Source organism: Ochotona princeps, chromosome 18 (genome assembly GCF_030435755.1).
Source record: "Ochotona princeps isolate mOchPri1 chromosome 18, mOchPri1.hap1, whole genome shotgun sequence".
Classification (NCBI taxonomy): domain Eukaryota; kingdom Metazoa; phylum Chordata; class Mammalia; order Lagomorpha; family Ochotonidae; genus Ochotona; species Ochotona princeps.
In genome coordinates, this window is record NC_080849.1 from 12,030,484 (window position 1) to 12,045,315 (window position 14,832).

Genomic DNA, 14,832 nt, shown 5'->3' on the forward strand with positions numbered 1-14,832 from the left:
TTTGAGAGGTGAAGTATGGTGAAAAAGTAAATATTCTTTCAAAGGCAAAATTAGTAAATATATTTCTTTAGCCATAACAAATGTATGTTATTCCTCTATTCCAAATAGGTGATAAAATATTCTTTTTCTAACAAGCTTATAACATGAAAAAACAATTTAAAGTTAGTTTTCAGTTTCAGTTTATCTTACTGTTTGGCCAGTTTCCAAAACTGTCAATAAGTTTTTTAGCTTAATGTTATCAACTATCCCAAAAAACAGTCTGTATTTTTTTAAAGTAAACATTCATTATCTAAGGATTTTTAGATTGAAAGTATATGTAAATTTGTGAATATATGCCAGTTCTTGTGTCCAAATATTTGTTAGGTGAAAGGAAAGAAGAGAGGGAAAGAGGGAAAGAGGGAAGAGGGAGGGAAAGACCAATACCAGAGAATTTAATAGACTTTCACGAGTCAACAATTGTTAAAAAGTCCAGACGGAAATTTTGGCATTTCCAAATTCTCTTTTTCTTTTTCTAGGACCATGTCTTTGAGTGATATTTTTAAGCAACAAAATAATTTTGAATCTGCTCCAGTTTTAAGTAAAACATTATAAATTCATTTATAGAATTTGTAATATCTGTTGTAAGTAAACTTATATTATTCTAAACTATGTTAGAGTGAAGAGAGAATGGCTTGCTGTTTTTCAAACACTACAAATACACCAGTATACCAAATTGTGTTGCTCTTCAAGTCTAATTGTTTAAAATGATAAAGATGTATTAAATTCATACATGACAACTATATAATCTTACTATGTGTTAATAACCACATCTAGTTTTACAGTTTCCATTAAAATCCCACTAGTGGTACCAATGGTATTTTGCATTAAAATACCAGGCGAGACAAAATTGAGAAGCGATTACAGTAAATTCTCAACTAATTGAGGAAGATTTAAACCAGATCGATTGACTTCCTTTAATAATTCATTTTAGCTATCTTTGTGGGTGTGTATGCATTGTTTTCTATTGAGATGATGTGGCAAATGATTCCATTCTAAATTCCACAGTTTTAAAAATATAGTAAATCATCTTACAAAAACTATGGACTAGGGTCCGGTGTGATGGCTCAATCCTTACCTTGCAAGTGCTGGGATCCCACATGGGAACCAGGTCAAGTCCCAGCTGCTCCACTTCTCATCCAGCTGCCTTTTTGTGGCCTGGGAAGGCAGTTAGAGGACATCCCAAAGCCTCGTGGGAGACTTGGATGAGGCTCCTGGCTTGTGGCTTTGGAACAGCTCAACTCTGGCCCTTGCAGCCATTTGGTGAGTGAACCAATAGATGAAATAGTTTTCTCTCTGTGTCTCCTTCTCGCTGTGGATCTACCTTTCCAATAAGAATAACTAAATCTTTTTTTAAAAAGTTATGGACTCAATCATAGTCCTCCCTGCAAAAAAAAATAAATTAAGAACTAGATATTATTGTTTCATGGAATGCCTTTTCAGAGGCATTCCAGGCCACAACTTACTTTAATTTTATATTTGAATTGTCAACTAGTGATGTCAGGTAACGTACAAATTACTCTAGAAATGTGAAAACTAATCTCAAGTGTAACTACCACCTTAGTGGATACAACATATATCCATGCCAACTGAAGGCTCTGCTTTGTAAACATTGCCTAATGAGGTGCAATCTGAGAATGCTGGAGACTAGCATAATAGCAGAAGGAAGAGTCAGACCAGGAAAGAAGAATGCTGGCATGGTGTGTTGAGCTGAAAGGTGCTTTTCAAAGAAATGAGACACAGAGCTACACAGAGGCAAAGCAGAATGAAAGCTCTGAAATACACAGTGTTTGCAGCCTCTTTGATCTGTTGACTTGGAAAAGTGTTCCTAAGTGGCAGCAGGTGACATACACAGCAGACACGGGGGGGGGGGGGAGTCAGTAACACAGGCTGGGTACAAGCAATCTGGCACAACTGAGAATACAGCAGCTGCAGCTGGGATGCCTCCTGTCATCCAGAAAACAGAACTTCACAGCTGTTATGCAATGGTTCCGTTTACTTGGGCGGGCCACATTTTTTAATGTACCTTTGCTTATAAATGGGGAAAGTAACACCGCTTGGGTCCAGATTTCTTGTAGCAAATAAATATGAGCGGAAAGTATTCTGAAATAGGAAGTCATTCAGTGATCCTTCCTGGATTTTCAAAGTATATATATATGAGAGTGTCATAAAGTATTCAAGAAAAAAATGCATATTGTGAAAAGAAATTTTCAGGGATTTCAAACATTTTGGGCACCCAAAATGTGTTAATTTCCTTTTTGAACACTTTCAGATATTCTAGCAGCTAAAATCTTTCCTCCTACCAATACTCCTAGTAGATATTAGTCAACCATTTTTACAGAAAAGCCTAATTAGTTTTATGTTACTTTTAATGTATTCTAAGACATAGAAGTGGAGAAAAAATTTCCCTTTTCTTTCTATGAGGTTTGAAGTGTGTTAGAACATATGAACATCATTCATGGATATTAACGTCTCTGAAATATTTGTGCAATTTCTTACACTTTAATGAATAGGCAATAAGGGCCATTTATAACATTCTTATTGAGTTATCCGGGAAAATAATATTTCAGACCTAATACAAACCATTCGTGGATTTCATAATGTGGAATTTACTGTAAAATAACCAGAAATGCTGATGGGACTATTCTAGATTCTAAGGTATCTGATTTTAACAAAAATTACTTCCAAAAGCAGCTTTGTTTCTAGGGGAAAAAAATACCAAACTTGAATTTTAACAGTAGAATTATGTTATATGAAATAAACTTTCAGGAAATTAAATTCCACTTTCAAGAAAAAATATTTCCCGTAAGAAATGTTCTAGTGGGAGTTAGAATTCAGCACTAAATATTTTGTGATCATAACTCTATACCTTTCCACTCAACTTGATAAATTGCTGATTAGGAAAAATATCAACATAATGTTATGTCACGATTAAAATCCATTGTGTGATTTTCACATTAGATACAAGAGTCCTGAGAACATTTCTGCTATGTTTAGCTAATTAACTACAAAACTATCTAAAAACCTGCTAAGATATTAAAGTTCTTGATGCTACTCTCGTGAAGAATAGACCCTGTCCCAGTAGTGTCGACAGAAAGAATTATGGAGTGAATGCTATAAGTGATGATTTGGTTTTTTTCCAAAGGAAAACTAAATTGCTAACAATAAATGGGGGTGAAAGACCAACCAGTAGATAGTAGGGAGAGGATTATTTGATCAGAAGACAGCAGAGCTAAGGATAGAATAATAGCAAGCAGAAAACAGAACTGTGTTTGACGATCTAGGATGTTTCAGCTGCTCATGAGGCAATTTAAAAGTACCAGCTCTCTCCAGCACCCCTCAGGCAACAGTGATAAACCTTGTGGGTTCAGCCGAATGGAGACAGGGGAAGATCCAGTAGAAACAGCAAATGCATCCTCCCAAAACCTTGTTCACTGGCTCGGCCATCAGGAGTCAGGCTTCAATCTTTACACAAGCTGTTAGTGTTTTCTCTCATCAGGGAGAAGGTAAGAGAACCGTGACTCATTTTCAATAAGCTTCTTTCCTGTGCAGAAATTTCTGTGCCAGTTGAGTGAGAGTTTCTCAAAGTAGTAACCCCTTATAGCCACACTATTCAGAATCAAAATTTTGAGAATTTTTCTGACCTTGAAACTTATTGGTTGTCCTCTCACCTTGGAACTTGAGATTCCTACTATCTATTTCATAAGGCTAACATAAGATTTTGGATTTTGCTTTGCAAGAGACATTCTATAATGGTTAAGAGTAAACTCACATGGCTAACACTGGGTTAAGTCACTTACCGTGAATTCCATGAGGGTGTTGGTTTACGTGTTGGTTATTCCATTTTTGATCCAGCTCCCTCATGGTGCCTGGGGAAACACAGCAGATGACCTAAGTAGCTGGGCCCATGCCACCAGACAGGAGAAAAGAAGCTGTTGGCTCCTGATTTCAATGTGTCTGAGATGTGGTCATTGTAGCCACTGGGGGAGTGAAACAATGCATGGGAGATTAGTCTGTTTTTCCCTAATTTATTTGCCTTTCAAGTAAATATATAAATGAGATTATACCTTTATCTATATAAATATGCATATACATATTCACACAAGGAAAGAGAGAGAGAGAAAAGATGACTCCAGACATGGACTGCCCAAGTTCAAGCATCATTCATATTTATCATTTACAGGTGGGTAACTATAGGTCACTTGCTAAGCCAATCTCTGACTCCACATTTACCTCTACTAAAAGAAATAGGGGTATCTACTTCAAGAGGCTCTTCATTGTAAAGTGTTTAAAAATAGGACCCAGCACAATAAAACAGTCTTACCCCTATGGGAAAACACCTGTTTTCTGGAGTTTTGATGTTTTATACACATTGACAGTTACTGTCCTGATCTAACTTGCTCCCTAACCCCAAATGTTTCTACCATGTTGTTTCTAATACCCCTAAATGACATTCATTTAATTATGGCCCCATTTGATGGGACAATCAATAAAGAAATGTGTTTCCTATCATGTTACAGTCTTATTCAAGTTTCTCAGCAAAAGCAAAAGCAAAAGGACTAACAGATACGTTGCACAACTTACATTCAGTGTTAAAGAATAACCCCCGTTGCACACCCTTCAGGATGGAACTTCATCTAAAATAGTCTTCTCAGATCCCTTATTGGAATTTCTTCTTTATGGACACACACTGTGCCCTGTTGTATCTCCGGACAGGAAGGGGCAACAGAACACCCTTACAATGTTCTTAACTGTGCATTTATTTGCATAGAGGAACAAAGCAATTCCTGTAGAGTCAGAGATGTCAGACAAAAGGTTAAGGCTTGGAAATGTCAAAAACAAACTAATGTGTTCTTTCAAGTATCAGTGGCTCCAGTATAAATTCACATCTTCAACTGCAGTTCTGCTCCCTCATTTATGGAGCACTGCAAGAGAGAATTAGCCACCCAGGATGACTGAATGGAAGATTTTCAGTTGTGCAGGTCAATACAAGGATATTTTTATTTCATGGAATTTGTTCAAATGACATACTCAGTAAGTGGCAGTATTTTTTTATTATTTTCTAATGTTATTCCTCTTGAAAATTTGTATTCTTCCTAATTATAGGACATTGAATAATTGTTATTCCGAGATACCTGTGTGGGCTGGATCCCTCACTTTCTTTTTAAGATTTATTTGTTATTTTCATTACAAAGTCAGATATACAGAGAGGAGCAGAGACAGAGAGGAAGATCTTCCACCGATGATTCACTCCCCAAGTGAGCCGCAACGGCCAGTGCTGCGCCAATCCGAAGCCGGGAACCAGGAACCTCTTCCAGGTCTCCCACACGGGTGCAGGGTCCCAAGGCTTTGGGCCATCCTCGACTGCTTTCCCAGGCCACAAGCAGGGAGCTGGATGGGAAGTGGAGCTGCTGGGATTAGAACCGGTGCCCACATGGAATCCGGCACGTTCAAGGTAATGACTTTAGCCACTAGGCCACAGCGCCAGGCCCATGGATCCCTCACTTTTCATACACTGAATTTCTGACCTTCAAAAGCTGAAAAAGTGACCATATCTGTAAATGGAGCCTCTTGAAGTGGTTAAGTTGAAATGAGGTAGCCATTAAAATGGCCTGTTATACAATCTGAGTGGTGTTTCAGGAAATGGAACTTTGGACACACAAAGATACCCCAGGAGAGACATGCAAAGAGATAGTGAGAGTAGTCACTTTTGAACCAGACAGAGAGGACTCAGAGGAAACCAACTCAACTCACTCTTGATCTCTGACTTGTAATCTCCATCACCGTGAGAAAATACACTTCTGATCTTGAAGCCATCAATCAGTGGCCTTTTCCTGAGAAAACCCTGGAAAACTAACACAAAATCTTTTTATCAGAAACTGCCAATTTTTACACTAGATTTGCAGAGTCAGCCAAGCCCGATATTTAGCTAGGCAGAGCCTCCAAATTCAAACAACCCTGGCTACGTTTTGCAGATCAAGTAAGTTATCTGAAATGCACTTCTCACAGCTAGAAATCTTGAAAAATCAAGTAAAGATTCTGACTTCGTGGCCTTTGACTGGTTAGTAGCAAACTAAAATTCGCACGTTAATCTAAGCACAATGTTACTCTGTCCCCTGAATCTCTGCACCAGTCTCACGTGCTTCTCTTACCTATCCCTAAAATTTCCAAATGGCATTTGATAAATCCACATCGAATGAACAAATCTCTGACTCCGAACTGTTCCGAGAAAGTCGTATTATCTGTAATGGTTTTCTAGGGCTATCATAATGACGCACCCCCAGCTGGGTAGCTTACAACATCAAGGCACTCTTTGACATATCAGAGGCATAGAATTCTGACATACAGGTCCCAGTAGAGCCATGTTCCCACTACAGCAAAACTAGAGGGGTTCTAACTCATGTCTCTCTCCAAGCTTCTGTTATTGCTGACCATCCTTAAAGCAACTTGGATTATAAACACATCACTCCAAACTGGCTCCTCTGTGATGCACCATTCCCCTGTGTGTCTCTGTTTGCTATGCTCATGTCTGTGCCAGTCATACTTGATAAAGGGCTCTCTACTATGATCTCATCTTAGCTAACTATATTTGCAAGAATCCTATTTCCAAAAAGGTTAACATTCTGAGGTTCTGGGAAGAACATGATTTTTGAAATGTCACTGTTCAACCCAGTATGTAATCCAAAGAGAACAGATGTGCCATGCAAACTAATGGCAGATGAGTAACAAGATCTAACCTGCATTGTCACTGCAGAATTTTAACAACGGTGGGTCTTTCTCAAATTCTGGGTTGAAAAAAAGACTGCAAACAGCTAAACAACAAAGAATGGAAAGATATCAAAACAGCATTCACAGCAAACAAAAGATAATTGTGGAGTAAGCTTCTTGCAAGCGCCTTATTTTGGAAAAAAAAAAAAACAACTTTACATGGTAAATTTTCAGAGTCTGCCATCGCTTAAGTCTTAAGCATGATAATGAAAGTCAATTCTGGACTATGATTTCCCTAACAGGCTTTTTCACTTCAGTGGCTGAGAAACCTCCCTTAATTTTGGAGAAATTGTCTTTTGAGCTCTAGCACTAGCCATCCAACTTTCAGAGATTCCAAGAATTCTCCACGAGATTTATTAAACCACCCTGTTTAAACTGAAAACACTACTGATAGTTTAAAATTACTAATTTTAAATTGTGAGTCTTACTAGCTGCCAAAAATCATTCCCCTTGTTTAATGATCAGGTTTTAATGGCTTCTTGTTTCAAAATAATCTTTCCTTAAGTCTACATTAATCAAATCACAAACAACAAAAGTCCATCATGGCTAAGCAGCAAAAAAAATACGATTTCAAACACAGAAAAATTCCAGAGGTCCTGGCGCTGTAGCCTACCGGCTAAAGTCCTTACCTTGTATGTACCAGGAGCCCATATTGGCACTAGCTCTTGTCCCTGTGGCCCCGTCTCCCTGCTTGTGGTCTGGGAAAGCAGTAGAGATGGCACAAAGCCTTGGGACCCTGCAATTGTGTGGAAGACCTGCCAGAGGCTCCTGGCTCCTGGCTTCGGGACAGCTCAGCTTCGGCCAGCCACTGCAACTACTTAGGGAGTAAATCAGTGGATGGAAGATCTTTCTCTCTGCCTCTCCTCCTCTGTATATCTGATTTTCCAATAAAAATAAATAAATCTTAAAAAAAAGAAAAGAAAATCCCAGGAACACAAAGGAAGGAGCACATCCCCCACAGAGCTGAGAAACATTCAGTGGAGAACAGGCAAAATAAAATGGAGACTCCACCGGGCAGCAAGGTGAGAGGACAGGCATTCTCCAGCCAGGCCTATGGGAGGACAGTAAAATGGACGGGAATCCTCGCCAGCGTAAAACCACAGCCAGCTCTAATCCTGTGAAAAACCATCAGGAACTTGGGGTAAAGGTCCTGAAGCAGTTGGAATGGAAATGCATGAGAGCCGGAGCTCCCTAACCCTCCAGCTTTGATAGCAGATCAGAAAGGTGGCTGCTAGAACACACTGTTTGATGATTGACCAGCACCTGTGCATGCTAGCTCAGAAACCACATCCTGTTTCAAACCCTCCTTCCTTATACCTACATGACCCTCAGTCTTTAAAAGTCTGATGCTGTTAATGAACTTCAGCTGTTGACCATCAATCACTCAGTAGTCCATGTGTAAGGCTATCAGATCCAAGACTCAACAGTGGGACAGCGAACACAGCTTCCCTCCTCCATCTACACAGTAGGTTACTAGCAAGAAAATACTATCTTCCCAGCATGATGTGAGAGAAGACCATGACCCCTGCCACTGGTGACTTTAACCGAAGGGGAATTGCATGGCTTCAAGTGTAGCCTTGAAGTCTGCAGCTGACGACTTGGGTCCATGAAGACAACCCACATTGTCTCTCTCCACGTCACCCACTGAAGCACCATATTTAATTTGCAGAAGTGGAACTACAGTTGAACTCTGTCTTGACTCGGGGGAATAACAGGCAATTCTGCCACTGCTGGAGATAACCGGGGCTGGTGACAATACAGTTTGTACAGTGGAGAGTGACCTGTTGATGAGTTACAACTGAGGTCTTGGCATAGGCCATGGTCCTGAGAGGGTAATGGGTGGAGCTGGGTCCATATTTGACTATGGAGACTCAGCACACTGGGATAAATCTCATGGAGTGGGGCACAGGACACACAGCAAAGTAGGTGCATAACAGACAGGGCTGGAGACATTACTGATCCAGCAATTGCAACTGCCAGTATGTGTGTAGGCTGATGTGGGTGCCAGACTGCTGGACCCCATACTGCGAAGCACATACAAGTCAGGTCTGGGGTCACTTTAGACGTCGTTTCTTTGGGAATCGCCCCTACAGTGAACCGCTGGACTCAGAACTCCAATCTGAATTCTTCTGCAACTCTTCAACACAAGCTCTTCAAATGCACCAGGATCCTAATTGCATCAGTACCTGGGGATGGAGAATAACCTCCCAATGTCATCCCAGGGTCCCTGAAGTAGGGTATGCTCTGAAGGTTCTGCTCAAGTGGTTTAGATAATTCTGAAATCAGGGGATCCTTACTTATGCATTCCATGAAGGCAGAACTATCTGAATTACTAACCAGAAAAGGACACAAATGAAAAGATAATTATTATCAACCAAATAAACACAGCTGCAAAAATATCCTCACAAAAATGCTTTCAAACGGTATCCAACAACAAGTCAAAAAGATTATCTACCCTGCAAGGTGAGATTTATCCCAGGGATTTGCGATGGCTTAACACCTGCAAATCAATAAACATGTTACATGTCATTAACAAAATGAAAAGCATATGATTATCTCAGAGGTTGCAGAGAAACCCTTTGATAAAACCCAACACCCCTTCATAATTAAAAAATATTAAACACTGAGTATAGAACAATTAAGGCAGTTTATGACAAACCTACAGCCAGTATCATATTGAATGAAGAAAAGGTAGAAACATTTCTGCCAACACATGAAATCAGACAAGGATGCCCACTCTTACCATTAGTATTTAAAACAGTCTGGAAGTTTTAGCCAGAGCCATTATTCAAGAAACAGAAGTCAAAGGGACACAAACTGGAAAGGAGGGACTCAAACTATCCCTGTGCCAATGACTCTGCATTTAGGAGAAACAAAGGTCCACAAGAGACCATTAGGACTCAAAGAAATTCAGCAAAATTACAGGATATAATATAAACATGTAAAACTAAAAACATTTTCATATACCAACAATGCTCTGGCTGAGAAAGAACTTCAGTGGAGAGTGAGTCTGAAGGGCACGGACTCTACAGAGCTTTCCCCATCTCCCAAAGGCAAATTGAATCACTTCCCTTCTCAACCTCCTATCGCACTGCATGCCTCTTTCGCTGTTGCTGTTAAATCAAGCCATCCCTGTGCCTTCTTCCTGCCCTCCCGTGAGCAGAGAGAAATCAAATCTCATGTCTTTCTTAAAATTCTAACTCAGAAAACTAATGTTTATCAAGGTATTTCATTTTAATGAAGAGAATGGAAATTACAACACTGAAGCATACTTTTAAATTCTTTGTTGCATGACAAAACAAAAATCATATATCAGATACATATGTGTGACGCTTTAGTATACAGTGGTCTTCCTACGTTTTTATTTATTGAACTCTATTTAGTAGAATGGTAACACTGAGACTGTAAAATAAATAGAAAATACATGATTGAAAAATCTTAAGAGAAAGAATGGAAAAAGAAGGGAGATGAGGGGCATAATTATATTCCTAAAATTGTATCTGATCTACATGAAATATGTTCACTTTATATTCATGACAGTAAATTATTTTTTTAAATGAACAAAACATTAGATAATGAGAAACTAGACTTCTAGAGCTCCTTTTCAAAAAAAAGAAAGAGAGAGAGGATGAAGAGATATACTTTCTCATTCATAAGCCACAGGACCTGTACAATTATCCATCCTAATGATGTAGCACTTACACATGATGGAATATGCTCAGCCTTTTACAAAAAACATGAAATTTTATCTTTTACAATAAGGTGGATGTAACCAGGAACCATTCTGCTTAGTAAAATAAGCCTCCAAAAGTGACAAATATCATATGTATTCCCTCATTAGTTATAGCTAATATAGACAGTGGCAAAACAATGGACATGGAATTAAACTGACATCTTGCAAGTTGATCGTTGCATGTAACCCTTGCTTACAACTCTGCAGAACAGAGCTCAAGCTACCTTTGAGCTCTACAACTCTTAGTTTAGAAGAACAACAAGACTTTGATTGCAAATTGAAAATAAGTTACCACAAAGAAAAACAAATTAAAGGGAAGGAAATCTGAAGGAGGTAGGAGAGACAAAATTATCACTGTATTCTAAAACCATATCCATGAAATCTAATCTTTATACATTTTAATAAATGGGGTCATGTATTATGGCATAGTGGGTAAACTCATCACCTACAATGCCAACATGCCATATGGATTAAAACTTGGCAGTTCCACTTGCAATCCAGCTCCCTGCTAATGGCCTTGGAAAGAAGAGAGAGCTAGTAGACTTGCTTGGACCCATGCAAACACACTTGGGACTCAAATAAAGCTCCAGGCTCTGGTCTGAGTCAGATCTGGCCACTATGGCATCTAGGGAGTGAACCAGTCGATTTAAGTGCTCTCTGTCTCTTTCTCCCTCTCTGTAACTGACTCTAAATAATCTTTAAAATATATAATAAAAATATAATAAGAAACACATACTCTTAAAGATAATAAACTCAAATTCAATCTTTTTTCTATTAATATTGGGTCTTCAATTTTTGAGTGCTGATGACAGGATAAATAATCTGCTCCCAGGGGATGTGCAATTAGCAATGTTGAGACCTAGTCATTATGGGGGATACTAAACCCCAACCAAAATGAAACTAGAAATTTTCCCATGACCAAACAAGTGTTTCCTAATTTCAAGAAAAGTCATGTGGGCGGCCATTCTATGCAGTTTCAGTGGCATAAATAATGACCAAGCTTTCATAAAAGATAAAATAATCAATCTCAATACATCTAAAATTGAGTAATATTTCTATAGCACAATGGGAAAACCAGAAACAGGTGACTGTTGGCCTTCCATATTACAACAGGGTTTCAGCTCCTGAATTTCACTTCCAAATACCTAATTCAGAAGACTTCACTTCAAAGGACTCAAATACTCAAAATCTAAAGATTTTCAATGCTGCAAAATGTTAGTTTGAATACACATTGACAACAAAAGCAATTAGAAACCAGAAAATCCCCCAAATTATTTCTGTAATGGCAGCATTTCGAAGCAGTAGCTCTCCCTGAGATATACTACTCATTTCATATTTTTATTTAGAACAATGATCTTCATGAACAAAGATACCCTTATCAGACAGAAAATATAAGACACATGTTATCTTCTCCTTTTCATTTGACTATCCGCTCTTCCTTAACACAGCAGCATGCTGCAGTACTCTCCACAATAAAACAAAGAGAAACCTTACGAAAGATCATGTAATTCTCAATTGGCTTCCTGAATGCATTTTAAGTCATACCTTTATTCCCAAGCCACAGGTTTGCAATGAATCAAAATCAAGAAAGAGTTTTTCTTGTTTGTTACACAAACTGTGCTTTGGGGAGCACATAGCAACCACAATAGCCTCGTAAAAGGTGTAGTTGCTCTTCTTGGGGTATCGGTGTACATTAAAAACGCATCTGTAGCTGCGGGCGCTTTTATAGCCTCTACGTGTAAGTCAGCAGTGGCCAGAGGGGACTGGCTTTACTTGGTTTTTAAAAGAAATAAAGAAAACACATCCTACAAAGCTTATGGACCATGTCCACAGAGCTGATAAGCGAGCACTTTCAACACTTCCTTGACAATATTGGGGAGTTTACTCAAGAAAGGTTCTCTCTTTTTATTTCAACACTTTTTAATTACATCCTGAGTTTCATAAGCAGCAAATCAGGCTGAGCCTCTGAACTTGAGCTACAGAATTATTTTAACACTCTCACTTGAATGCCTGAAACAGTTGTACCCATGAGCAACTCATGTAGCTACTCACGTAATCAGATCCTCCCACAGGTGTACTAAGATGACCCTAAAGATCAAATGCATAAAATTACCTGCCTTAGTGATGTGTAACACACTGACACTCCGCCCACATGGTAGACTGACTTCTCCACTGATTATTCAGCATTTGCGATGACTTAACATTAGTAATTCAAAATCACTTGCCCTTAATAATTTGAAAAACTGTTCCACAATTACATGAACACCCAAATCCCAACAAGCCACTGACACATTAAAAGCTCTGGGTAGAACAGACAGAACCAGCACTTACCCAGCACTGGAATACATCCCGGAGAGTTTTATGCAGTGTAGAAATACCAGATTAATAGGAAACATTTGTGTGTACATTTAAAACCAAAACTGCTCCGACCAGCAGAACCAGTAACGTGAAGAAGCACCCACAGGAGACCAGTGATGGTAGAAGTCTCTGCGAAGTCTCCCTTTATTGCCCCTTCACCTCTCCTGATATACTCTTCTCCCCTACATCCTCATTTAGCAGGATATTGGGTACAGATGAGTCCAATTAACCCAGGTGTTTTTAGCCACAAAGCCCAGTTCCTATTCCTGCCCAGGCTAACGAGAACTAAACAACTCCTTAGCCCACAACACAAAACCATTACAGTCATGAAATAAGCTGAAAACTTGGCATGACATGTCTTAATTCTGGTTGGTGCATTAAATGCTAGACTCAGCAATTCATTTTTTTAAATATGCAATGCTTCACAAATTTGTGCATCATCCTTGCGCAGGGGCCATGCTAATCTTCTCAGCATCATTCCAATTTTAGTATATGTGCTGCCAAAGTGAGCACAGCAATTCATTCTTAAAACCAAATTGTTTGGATCTGTGTAAGGCCCAGCCAGGGTGGGTGAGGGGCAGCTTAGGAGGAGGCTGAGCAGGGTGACTGGTAAGGCCGCATCTGGAGAAGGAAGCTCCCTCCTTGTCCAGCTGTGATGTATGGATTTACCAACGTGAAGGGAGTTTAGAACACTCTAGCACTGTATAAGGCACATTCCTTTGTCCCCAGTCCCCATCTTTATGACCTCCTAATAAAAACAATCACTCATGTCCCCTGGGCGTGACTTCTCTGGCCAGCTGTCTGTACCAGACCAGTGAACCTTGCCCAGGAACGCTCCCAATAAAGTTTATTTTAAGCTGAACTTCTATACTGTGTGGATTTTTGGTTCTGAACATAAACTCGAACCTTATAATTTGTTTTTAGGCTTTGATTGAAGGAGAAAAATTCTGTTAGTCCAGTGGTTTTCATCAAGCATTATGGACAAATCTATATTTAAAAGAACTGAGCCAAGCCCACTAGTAAGTGGACTACTGTCATTGATACATATACATGTTTGAAATATAAAATATTAAAGGCATCCTATAATCTAAATGATAAAAAATTAAGCTCATTAAAATGGTATCTACTGGGCCCGGCGCTGTGGCCTAGTGACTAAAGTCCTCGCCTCGGATGCCCCGGGATCCCATATGGGTACCGGTTCTAATCCCAGCAGCTCCACTTCCCATCCAGCTCCCTGCTTGTGGCCTGGGAAAGCAGTCGAGGACGGCCCAAAGCTTTGGGACCCTGCACCCGCGTGGGAGACCTGGAAGAGGTTCCTGGTTCCCAGCTTCAGATCGGTGCAGCACTGGCCATTGCAGTCACTTGGGGAGTGAATCATCGGATGGAGGATCTTCCTATTTCTCCTCCTCTCTGTGTATCTGACTTTGTAATAAAAATTAAAAATATTAACAATATATAAAAAATAGGATCTACTTACTTTATGCGAAATGCTTTTCTTTCTCTTCTACCTGTATTATATAATGAATTTTCATTATATAATTGACACAAAACAGTTTTCCTGAATGTATTTAAGCAATTTGGTTTCACTTTGATAGAAGTTTGCACATATCACAAACATTCCAATGTACTTTTACATTAGAATTCTGGATGGTTTGCCTTTTATTTAAAAACAAAATGGATAACTATCTTACCTTGTTTATTCTACTTCCAAAATTCAGGTATGTTATATATATATATATATATATATATATATATATATATATATATACACACATACATACATATGACAATCATAAGACTCTGAAGAGTAAAAAGAATGGGGAGCGAAATTAGAGTAGGAACCTGAGAAACAACATCGTGGTGAGTCATCTGTCTCTCACCTCCCAAATTTGAAACTGTAGAAATCATCAATACAGATCCATCACTGGGCACAACAG

At 39.1% G+C, this 14,832-nt stretch overlaps 1 long non-coding RNA gene and 1 other non-coding gene across 2 annotated transcripts in view; both read right to left on the bottom strand.

Annotated features, from left to right (window-relative positions):
- Positions 1-3,836: 3,836 nt before the first annotated feature.
- The window catches only part of LOC131482539 (uncharacterized), a 197,876-nt gene continuing 186,880 nt past the window's right edge, over positions 3,837-14,832 (bottom strand). Inside the window, exon 3 of the long non-coding RNA XR_009247079.1 lies at positions 3,837-3,905. This is a non-coding gene — a long non-coding RNA (uncharacterized LOC131482539). The remainder of the gene's footprint in view (positions 3,906-14,832) is intronic.
- On the bottom strand, positions 13,302-13,408 carry LOC118758104 (U6 spliceosomal RNA). The gene has a single exon (XR_004995532.2). It is a non-coding gene; the product is annotated as a U6 spliceosomal RNA (small nuclear RNA).